This window comes from Papilio machaon, chromosome 8, assembly GCF_912999745.1.
Source record: "Papilio machaon chromosome 8, ilPapMach1.1, whole genome shotgun sequence".
In the NCBI taxonomy this organism is placed as follows: domain Eukaryota; kingdom Metazoa; phylum Arthropoda; class Insecta; order Lepidoptera; family Papilionidae; genus Papilio; species Papilio machaon.
The window spans coordinates 1,251,561-1,262,356 of NC_059993.1; positions in this window are offsets into that span (position 1 = coordinate 1,251,561).

Below are 10,796 nucleotides of genomic sequence, written 5' to 3' on the forward strand. Positions count from 1 at the left end.
CCGATAAAGTGATGATGTGGTCTAAAGATGGTACGCGCTAGCTTTGTAAATGCCTATTCACTCTACTCTTGAAGGCCCCCACGTCGTACTTGGACGGAAAAACTGACGCCGGCAACTTATTCCAATCCTTTGCAGTAAGCACAAGGAACGATGATTCAAACCTTTTCGTTCGAACGCGTGGTACGTCTACTACATAAGGATGGATTCCAGCCGTATGTCTGAACGTCCGATGGTAGAATTTAATGTACTAATCATATTTTTAGGGAAGGATGTTATTTTTATAATTATTCTAAATACTATCTGTTTGTTGTAACATGTTTGAAAAACATGTTACTGTGAGTTTTCACTGTCAAAATACATGTACAAAAACATATTGACTCAGTTTTTATAAAATAAGGAGAGGGATAATCATTTGTTAAGTGTTTCAAGCTAAGAACAAATATACGAACACTCTTAAATCGTTAATATTTGACATACATAAGAAGTAAGAACCTTATTTGGTAAACCATTGTTTTATTTATGTACCTTTTGATGTTATTCATTGAGAAAATCCGCTTATGTCAACGTTTGTGTTAAGCTTTCATGTATTAGGTATGGATTTGTTAAGCTACGTAAAAATAAAAAAAAGCATTTGTCATATTGTCAACATCTTTAAATTCCAACCATTTAGAATGTATTTATTTGAAAAAGGAACACTATTAGAATAACCTAACCTTTATTTTAAAAAAGACTGAAGAAGAAGATGAAATTGCGCCATCTATAGTTTGCATTTTGAAACAACGTTTTTAATTTTGTTAACGTTAAACGTTAAAAACAATGTCAGAAGGAAAATAGGGCTTAAACGAAAGGATCTTAGCTTTGGAATAATGGACTTCTCGTGTAAATAACTCCCTGAGGCAAAAGCTGAAATATAAACTCCTAATAAAAAACCCTTAACGATTAAAAAAACAGCATATACGTGTAAATGTAATAATGTATTCAAAAGCTTGTTATATGCACATATTTTATTACATATATTTAGACAATTAGATATGTATAAATCAATAGCCTTCTACTTTTGTAACATCTGGCTTATTTTCACGGCGACATCGGCCTGTCTTTTAAAATTACTGATGATTTTTTTGTTTCTGGGTCGAAGTTAACAAACTCTAAATGCGGCAGTTAAATTTTAAAACAACTAAGGAACAATTAAAACATAATCACAAGATGACTACTTTTTAACTTAAAATATTAAAAAAACTAAACTAACTAAAAGTATTTGTCTGTAGCTAACGCTTGTTGAAGGCAATCAATACTTACCATTATATACTTGATCTTTCAATTGTACATACGACTTAGATAAGTACTTATTAGAAAATAAGATAAATTAAATATTAGTTAGTAGATTGATTTTTAAATTATGTATGGATTTTAAACTATAAAATGTTCGATTCTACGTTTACCTAATCTTTAAATAAGAGAATATGTATAAAATGACAATATAAATACATGTAATTGTCTTTATAACATAATAACATTTCTTTATATCTTTCTTTCTTTCTTTCCTTCCTTCCTTCCTTCCTTTCTTCCTTACTTCCTTACTTCCTTCCTTCCTTCCTTCCTTCCTTCCTTCCTTCCTTCCTTCCTTCTTTCCTTCTTCTTCTTTCTTTCTTTCTTTCCTTCTTTCTTTCTTTCTTTCTTTCTTTCTTTCTTTCTTTCTTTCTTTCTCTTTCTTTCTTTCTTTCTTTCTTTCTTTCTTTCTTTCTTTCTTTCTTTCTTTCTTTCTTTCTTTCTTTCTTTCTTTCTTTCTTTCTTTCTTTCTTTCTTTCTTTCTTTCTTTCTTTCTTTCTTTCTTTCTTTCTTTCTTTCTTTCGTTCCTTCCTTCTTTCTTTCTTTCTTTTTTTTTTTCTTTCTTTCTTTCTTTCTTTCGTTCCTTCCTTCTTTCTTTCTTTCTTTTTTCCTTTTTTTCTTTCTTTCATTCTTTCTTTCTTTCTTTCTAATTTTAAGGGTTGAAATTGTAATATTATCTTAAACAGTATCGTTGTAAGAAGAAACGGGTAACAAGCGAAACAATAACCTATCATAAAGCCCTCTTGTCATTCGGGAACCTTCATTTTCAATATATCTCGGATGCCGTCAGAATCGAATATCGGCTCTAACATATTTTACGACTTCTTACGCTATGAAAGGGTCATGAGATGGCTTAACGACCAATATGTCGAAGTATAGCATTTGTCTTGTTTTGTTTAAGATAGTTGACAAGATTATTCATGATTTGAATCTTTACTTAGGCGCTCTTAATAACTATTACAGTAGAAGTGTAACACTAATTCTTGTCATATTACATGACATTAGGTATGGCAATTACTGCCGAACGATTAATGGAAGGAGGCAAGGATCGTTGCGAGCCCTCACTCCAGGGGGACCGACTACTTTAGTACAGACGGTGGGAATTCGTTGAATTCAAAAAGTGAAGTACTGCATACAGCAGTTGACAGAAAATAATGATGACGATTTATGGTTAATGGTTACTAAAACAATCGTTAACTCTACATTACTCGTTTAGTACGCTAAAATTCTCTTTGTGAGCAATTAATAACTCTTAGTATGATACATGTAATACGTTAATATATATAGAGTAATATTTAAACGGTATAGACGAGGGCATCCCAAGGTAGTGATAACACTAAAATGTTATGCGATGCTGATCAATTCTCTTGCGATCTATTTCGTGTCTATTAAACGATCAAACTTACTCTAGAATATAACATATCGTAGAATTTTATTTTAAAAGCTCTATTGGGATATTAAAATATTTATTAAGTGTCAAAAATACGACAGAATGACGCAATAAATATGTTATTTACAATGAAAAATTCTGATTCCAATACTAGTTTTTGATAAATGATTTATTTCTCTACTTAACCTTTTGGTAGATGAATTTAAAATATTCTACTTATGATTCAGTTACAAATTGGTAATCACATATGCAATTTAGTTTTGATTCTATTTATTTTTATACTTAAAAATCCAAAAATTGATATATTCAATACGACAATTAATAATTTATATAAGAAATATTACTAGAAAACATTTGTTTAAAAAAACTTTGTTATTTGTTTAAAAGAAATTCAAAGAAAACATTTCGTTTGGTTGTTCTTTTGAAGTGAGCATATTTTCCACTTTAAGTTGGACGTCACGTAAGTCCATTATATCATAACATATGTAACCGGCGTGTTGGGCTCGCAGGGAGGACTACAGAATTACCTATATTAAACCTATTTTCCACTAGCACGGCTAGATGTGCGCAATATTTCTATATGCATTGTATTAGGTACTATTTCTACTGTTGTGTCTGACCATTTCAACTAAGTTTTGATTAGTCAGCCATTTCCGATCGTAACATTCGATGTATAAGTTGAAACGTCATTGGTGACGTCGTTCGTGACGTCATCATCATTTGCACGACCGCGACTCTCAAACAAATGGTAATTGCGGCTAGTTAAAACGGGCTTTTACTGTTTGAATAATACTTAATAATTTTGGTTTATCACATCAGTTTCAATTTCAATTAAATCCTTTAATACTTTATTTTGGCTAGACTGAACAAAAACCTTCCGACTTATTTTAATGGTTATAGTAAATATAACTCAGGCTTCTCAAATACCGTGCGACAAGTATCTCTTTCTTTTGTTTATTTTATTTCTCGCTCCCGCATCACGTACGCACGTAACTTGTCCTCTCATAAACATTATTGTTCCGTACATCGTCAAAATAGCTTTACGAAAAAATTCGAACTCCTTAAGATTTTAATTTCGACCCGTCCCGTAATAATAAAATAGAGCTGCTTTTTTATACATTAATTAATGAAGCAAACTAATGTAAATAAATGGGCTCAGGGAAATCCGTGCGATTTTCCAAGGAGAATGAATTAACCGCATTTTGTCCACAATTACGTAAAGTAGAAGCTCGTTTTTCCTACAGTTACTATAACTAACGAAGTAAACGGACAAAATAATTCACGTAAAACGGAAAAAACTTACTCTCTCTTTAAATTAAATTAAACTCTATTATTTATTTATTTTAACATACTTTATTAAAGTTTTATGTACGTAGAAAACTTTTTTTACAAAAAGAGCAGGCACCTTAATTCGCCAAAATAGTGAAGCGCTGCTCTTAGACTTTTGTTTTAGCAGGTACGCGATCCGCATTTGCACACCTTCATCACACGGAACGCGGAATGTCTTCCTCTAGAGCTCTAGACCGCTATCTTCTTTGTGACCGAGGGATCAATTAACAATTCTGAGTGCAGCAATAGACAAATAAGTTTAAAATTTTCGTTGAATTCGTACATGTTGCAACTTGTTTGTTTCCCCGTTGTAGTCAGTGAATCGAAACTTGTAATTAATTGTTATAGAGATGCGCTCAGTTGTCCATTATTAATGTGGAAATACAACACAGTGTGAAATATAAACACGCTGAACAAAAATTCGGGCATCGTTGTGCAAAAATCACGAAATTCGCGTAAAAAAATAAATGACTCGATTTTGTGACAGGCGCGACTTTTCACAGGGTTGTTAGCCTTAACGAGCTCCACGTGACGAGCCGAGTGACAAATGTACTGTCATTTCGGACGAATTCGAAGCGAATAGATTCGTAGCGGAACGTAATAATGATCTTGGTCTCGGGGACCGAGTTACATGATAGTTAAGACGTTTATGAAGTTACATGTTGACCTTTCAGCTTACGACTTCATTAAGACTGGTTTAAAATAGATTTGAAACGCTTTCCCTGACCCCCAGAAATGCCTGCGAGTACAACGTTAGTGTTATTAAGCGATGACAGAAATAGTTGAAATCAAGTACGACAAATAGCCTTATTCAATGACATTTCTTCAAAGAAATCTGCTGAATAATCTTGAAGCACTCCTCTGACATAGTTTCGACAGTAAGTAACAATATATTTTTAAGTGCATAATAGTAGATTATTGAATAGTTTAAGCAATAATCCTAGTGGGCTTGTAACAAGACATTCGCCATCATAAAAATGTAACTCCCAATTTTCTCCCAATTTGAGGAATTTTCTCTAACCATGAACACTTCTAATATCGGTTTATTATGCGAGTTAAGTTTTGGCGTTTTATATCTGTGTTGGCTGTTAGTGTCGTACAAGCAGTTACCTCGTAGTTATAGTACAGAGAGAAGTTTTTAGGTAGAAGGTGACCTCGTTTCGATCTGGCTTGTTGATTAAAGCCGACACGGCCTTCCTCCGGGTCTTCATTATTTTTCTCATTAGTACCAACCCGTCTGTTGCGATTAAAGATGATGCCAGTTCTTGATGCTTATTTATACTGGATTTTTGTTATAAAGTTCTATTTCTGACTAGCTTTTACCCGCGACTTCTTTCGCGCGGAATAAAAAAATGCACACAAGATTAAAAAAGTTCCTATGTCCGTCTCCTAGTTCTAAGCTACCTCCCCATCAATTTTCGTCTAAATCAGTTCAACCGATCTTGAGTTATAAATAGTGTAACTAACACGACTTTCTTTTATATATATAGATTATAACAACAGCTACTTTTTGTTAGATGATATGATAATTGTAACAAATAAAAAAGATTGAACGCCTTTAAAACAGGAAAATAATTAGAGATTATGGTTTAACGTAATAAAAATATATGGTTGCTCGCTTATTTCTTTCATAACTAAAAAGCATAATTTTTCGTCAATACCAGATCCTAATATGGACAAGCTTTCTTTTTAAATATGTCATTACATAAAATTTCCCTCGGAAGGCAGAATGTGTTGTAAACTCTCCCCCTGACACAAAAAAGGTTTGAGCGAAAAAGTCACATTTAAAAAAACAAATATTTAATTTGTTATTACTTCATTGGACCCAAAAATAACATCTTTCGAAAATGTTTAATAATTACGAGACTAGAGGCAGGTACAATAGCAATAATGGAGATATTAAAAATTCATGAAATCAGAAACATCACCTGCCTATCCGAGAGCTCGCATAAATTTATTTGTCCCAAAAGTGTCAAACAAATGCTTTGGAAATTCTGATTTAGATGTAACCCAAATGAAACTTCTCAGCCACGTTTTGTATCTTGTATCAACTTTGTAAACTCTGCGGTCACAATACAGCTTCGATTTACATAAAGTTACTTATGTTGTAAAAGATTTTAAAAGACATAAATTTAAATTGTCTTGACCATTTAAAAATATTACTTCAAGCTATGGTATACATTTGGAACGAAGTAAAAAAATAATCTTACTAATATCGTAAATGCGATAGCTTAGATGGATGTTACAATGTATCTCCAGAACGGCTTAACGGATCTTGCTGAAATTTGGCGTATATGTAAAACATAGTCTAGAAGAACACATAGGCTGCTGATTAAGTTTTATTTTTTAGTTCCGCGCGTACGGATTTGCGGGCGACAGATAGAAAATGAAATTATTTTACTTAAAAATATTCTTTTAAGTAAAGTATTATTTATTTATAATAATGACTTGTGTTTGAAAGTCCCATTCTTTCGTAACAAAATATACTTTTTTTATCTCGTACTTAAAACATTTTTTTAAGCGTGTGTGTTGCGTACTTCAGTGTATGTGTTTTCGTACACACGCGTGTGTTTGCGTGAGCGTTGAAAATGGAAATTATTGGAGATCGCAATTAAGTGTATTTCTTTCTAACTGTCTTAGTTATACATATGTCTTAAAATACAAATTTCTATTGTATATTTACATTTTTAATTAATGCATTCAGTTTTGTTGCAAATTAAAAATACATTTAAAAAGTGAATCAATAAAAAGCAACAGATACAAAATAAACAAATATATAAATAAAATACTACAATTAAAAAAGTATAAAAGTCGCAATTCACGGTCTACAGACAGAATACAATCGAGTTCCAATAAACTTATTTCAAATAATGTATGTCTTCAAACGAACACACGCACACAATCTCAAGTTAAGACTTAAGGAATTGATGATATCGCCCTGACAGTAAATCGACCTTGCTAACAAAGAGCAAATCCTTTTTACAAGATTTACTAACGGTATTCGGGTTTACTGTTTTCTTTTCTTTATATTCTTACTAGCTATCGCCCGCGACTCCGTCGGCGCTGAATAAAAAAAAAACATAATAAATAGCCTATGTGTCCTTCCAGACTTTCTACACCTGTACCAAGTTTCATCAAGATCCTTTGAGCCGTTCTTTAAATACCTTCAAACAAACATCCATCCATCTAAACATTCGCATTTATAATATTAGTAAGATTTTATTTAGGTTACAACCAGATTTTACCTTGTTATTTCAACACGTAACAAAAATCTTAATTCGGTTAAAAATAAATGAAATCATGTTAGTCGTAAGCTACTCTCATTTGTGCTAAGCTGGTTCGGAAGTCCAAGTCACAAGATAAAATTGCATAAACAATATGAAATTAAACAACCACTATACCCTATTGATGAACGGAATGACGGAGTGACTTGACCCAAAAAGGTGTGACTTTGTAGGTTCAAGTCATAACATTGAATAAATTTAAAACACCAGCACACTTATATACCTATTTACACTAAAATTACATAAAACTCTAATAATTACTACATCATGTTGGTAACTCCGGCGCTATTCTCTTAGTATTATTTTACCTTTCTTTTTCTAAAACAAAAAGGCAAAGGTCTTTGGCCAGTATGCCACCTCTTTTGCAAAATGTTTAATTCTGCATTCAACAAACATATTACATATTAGTCTAACATAGCTCATAAAATTATAAAAAAACTATAATTACTCGAATAAATTTAATATTTATTCAAAATAAAGTTGATAATTGATGTAATTTTTAACTTTTTAAGTATAATCCATATGGCGGAATTAAAACAGTTTCAATATACTTGTATTATGATTTTTCACAGGTAATTTTAAAGTTTGGTTTTGCTTTATCTTTCATCTAATAACATGCCACAAAGACGTACAAACTAACAAAAGTATGTGCAAAATTTCAAAATTATTCTACAACAGATTGGCCAACTGTAGACACAAGTTAGGCGAAAGTCAAAAGCAAACTACAAAGTAGAAAGACAAACTCTGCAAGCCGTATATTAAAATGCATGAGCTTTTCTCTTACTCCATTTCCAATTTGCATAGATATAGTGTTTACAAGTTTTAAGCTATACACATATATAAAACTCATTACTTAAGTAGAAAAACAATAATAGAAAGTTTTAACTTAAAAAAAAAAACTTTAATAGTAAAATCAACATTATTATTTGCGACCATTATTACCTTGATTATGATTCACCGTTGGTTTCTGAAACTAAAATCTCTATATAAAACATATCGTCATATCCATATCTTCAAACTCTCATGATTTTTACTAATATACTGTTCGTAAGAAATGGATTCTTGACACGATTAAACTATTTGAGCTCCAGTCCAGTCTCACCAGTCATCCTGTGATCATGGCACATGCAACTGTGCCGGAATATCGGGAGCTCAATCAGCTTAATCGTAGTAAGAATTCCATTTCTTACGAATAGTATATCCATAATTTCGACAAAACAGAGATAACAATATATTTTAGACTGATATTTTGGTCTCGAAAACTCAAGATAACTCTTATACAAATAAAAATTAAGGAAAGAAAAAATTACTTAATCTATAAATATAAAAGAAAGTCGTGTTAGTTACACTATTTATAACTGAAGATCGGTCGAACTGATTTAGCTGAAAATTGATGGGGAGGTAGCTTAGAACTAGGAGACGGACATAGGAACTTTTTTATCTTGTGTGCATTTTTTTTCCGCGCGGACAAAGTCGCGGGTAAAAGCTAGTTTTATATAAACTTAAAAATTGGGTAAACGATCCTACGTACTATTGATGAGTTCTTTGTATCAAGCGTTAAAAGTATTTTCGGAAAACCTTTATTTAATTTTAAAAGAAATGCATTTGAAATGCAACGTTTCGGATTCATTCGTGCAATTTGGTTGCAGAAATTTCCCTTTTCTATGTAAATATCAACATCATTATACCTTTTTTACAAGCATTTGAAGAAATTTAAATTTCATATCATTTAAATACACCTACATCTAAAATAAGAGAGACGGACGTAGAGGGAATCTTATGAAAATGGAAAGGTTTAGCAGCGTACATATATATATATATATATATATATATATATATATATATATATATATATATATATATATATATATATATATATATACAAAAATTTTGGAACGAAGTTCCTTATCGCGCGTTGTGAAAGGGGGCTAGACGGAAAAAATTCTTACGAAAAGTTGTCACGACACTTTTTGCTATTGTAAGTATGTTAACGACGAATGAGCGCTATTTCACCATGGCAACGACGTGACAATATATAACGAAAATTCATAGAAATAAAATGTACTTCTTGTGAAGACTTAAGTTTTTTTTTTCATAGAATAAACATTGGTTCCTTCACTAATTAATAGAAAGGAACTTCGTTCCATCCGGGTGTCCTTTGACACCTCTCAAGTTTTTTTCTTACATTTAGTCTACCTTTAGCCAAGGCCTTTTAAAAATTAAATAATGGGAAAGAAAAGTGGAGGTGGAGAAGGGGACGCATAGGAAAGGGAAAAATCCTATTTTTATACGTCCCCTCCTCCGTCGATTAAAGGTAGGCAATGCATCTGCAATCGCGGATATCAATAACGTTCGCTTCGTTATTTCGGTGAATGCTGGCCGTACGCTTGTTTGCCACCGTATAATATAAAAAACAGAAACGTTTATTATGTAGCGTATTTCTACAATATCTCAACTATTAAAACCTATCTATACTTATTATAATTATTCAACATAACTTTTTTCATATGAGGATTTTTTTCGTTGTCAAAATGTTACAAAAATTATTTAGTCGAAATTTAAAGCTAATTTCAACAACAACCGTCAAATCGCTAATCACCCTAACAAACAATTAATTACCGTCAGTATTCAGTATTCAATTGTAAGCGCTTAATTAGTGGTGTGTTGAATTTGTTTACCCCAATAATTGGCATTGTTCGATTAAATAAGTCATACTATCTGAAAAGGTTACATTGATTTAATATTTTGACGTTTAAGTAATAGAAAAATAATGGCATTTAACGTGTTTGATTTCAGAATGAGGTTTAAATTCTTACTTATGAAAATTATAAATGCGTTACCGCGTCACTTCAGATCAGATAAACGAATCTAAATTATTTTAGGACACAGACTTTCTTTATGAGAAAGTATAGAAATATAGGCTAGCTGTCACCCGCGATTCCGTCTGCGCGGATTTAAAAAAGAAAACTTAATTTGTAGCCTATGTGTTCTTCCAGACTATGCTCTACATCTATGGCAATATTTCTATGCCTTCAAGCAAACATCCATCTATCCATCCATTTAGTTATCCATCCATTCGCATTTATAATATAAGTAAGAAGTAAGATAGTAAGATTAGTTTTCCACATGGACTGTGTCATGGGTAAGTACGGTAAATAACTAAATAAAACGAAAAAGAATACTAGAATTTAACAATTGCTATTAACAATCCGTTTTACGTTAAATTAAAGATAACATTTTATTTATACTACAGTAAGCGGAAATTATTACAAACTTTAAAATTAAAAACAATCTTTGTTAAAATTTATTTTGATTTTAAATATTAAATATGGATATGTTTAAGCAATAAGTAGTAAGTAAGGCAGATGTGTCGGGGCAATGACTCGACTCTCCTGCCCTTGCTCAACGTAATGGATTTCTGACGTTATAGCAAATGATAGATTGCCGTCATTACATAACCTGTC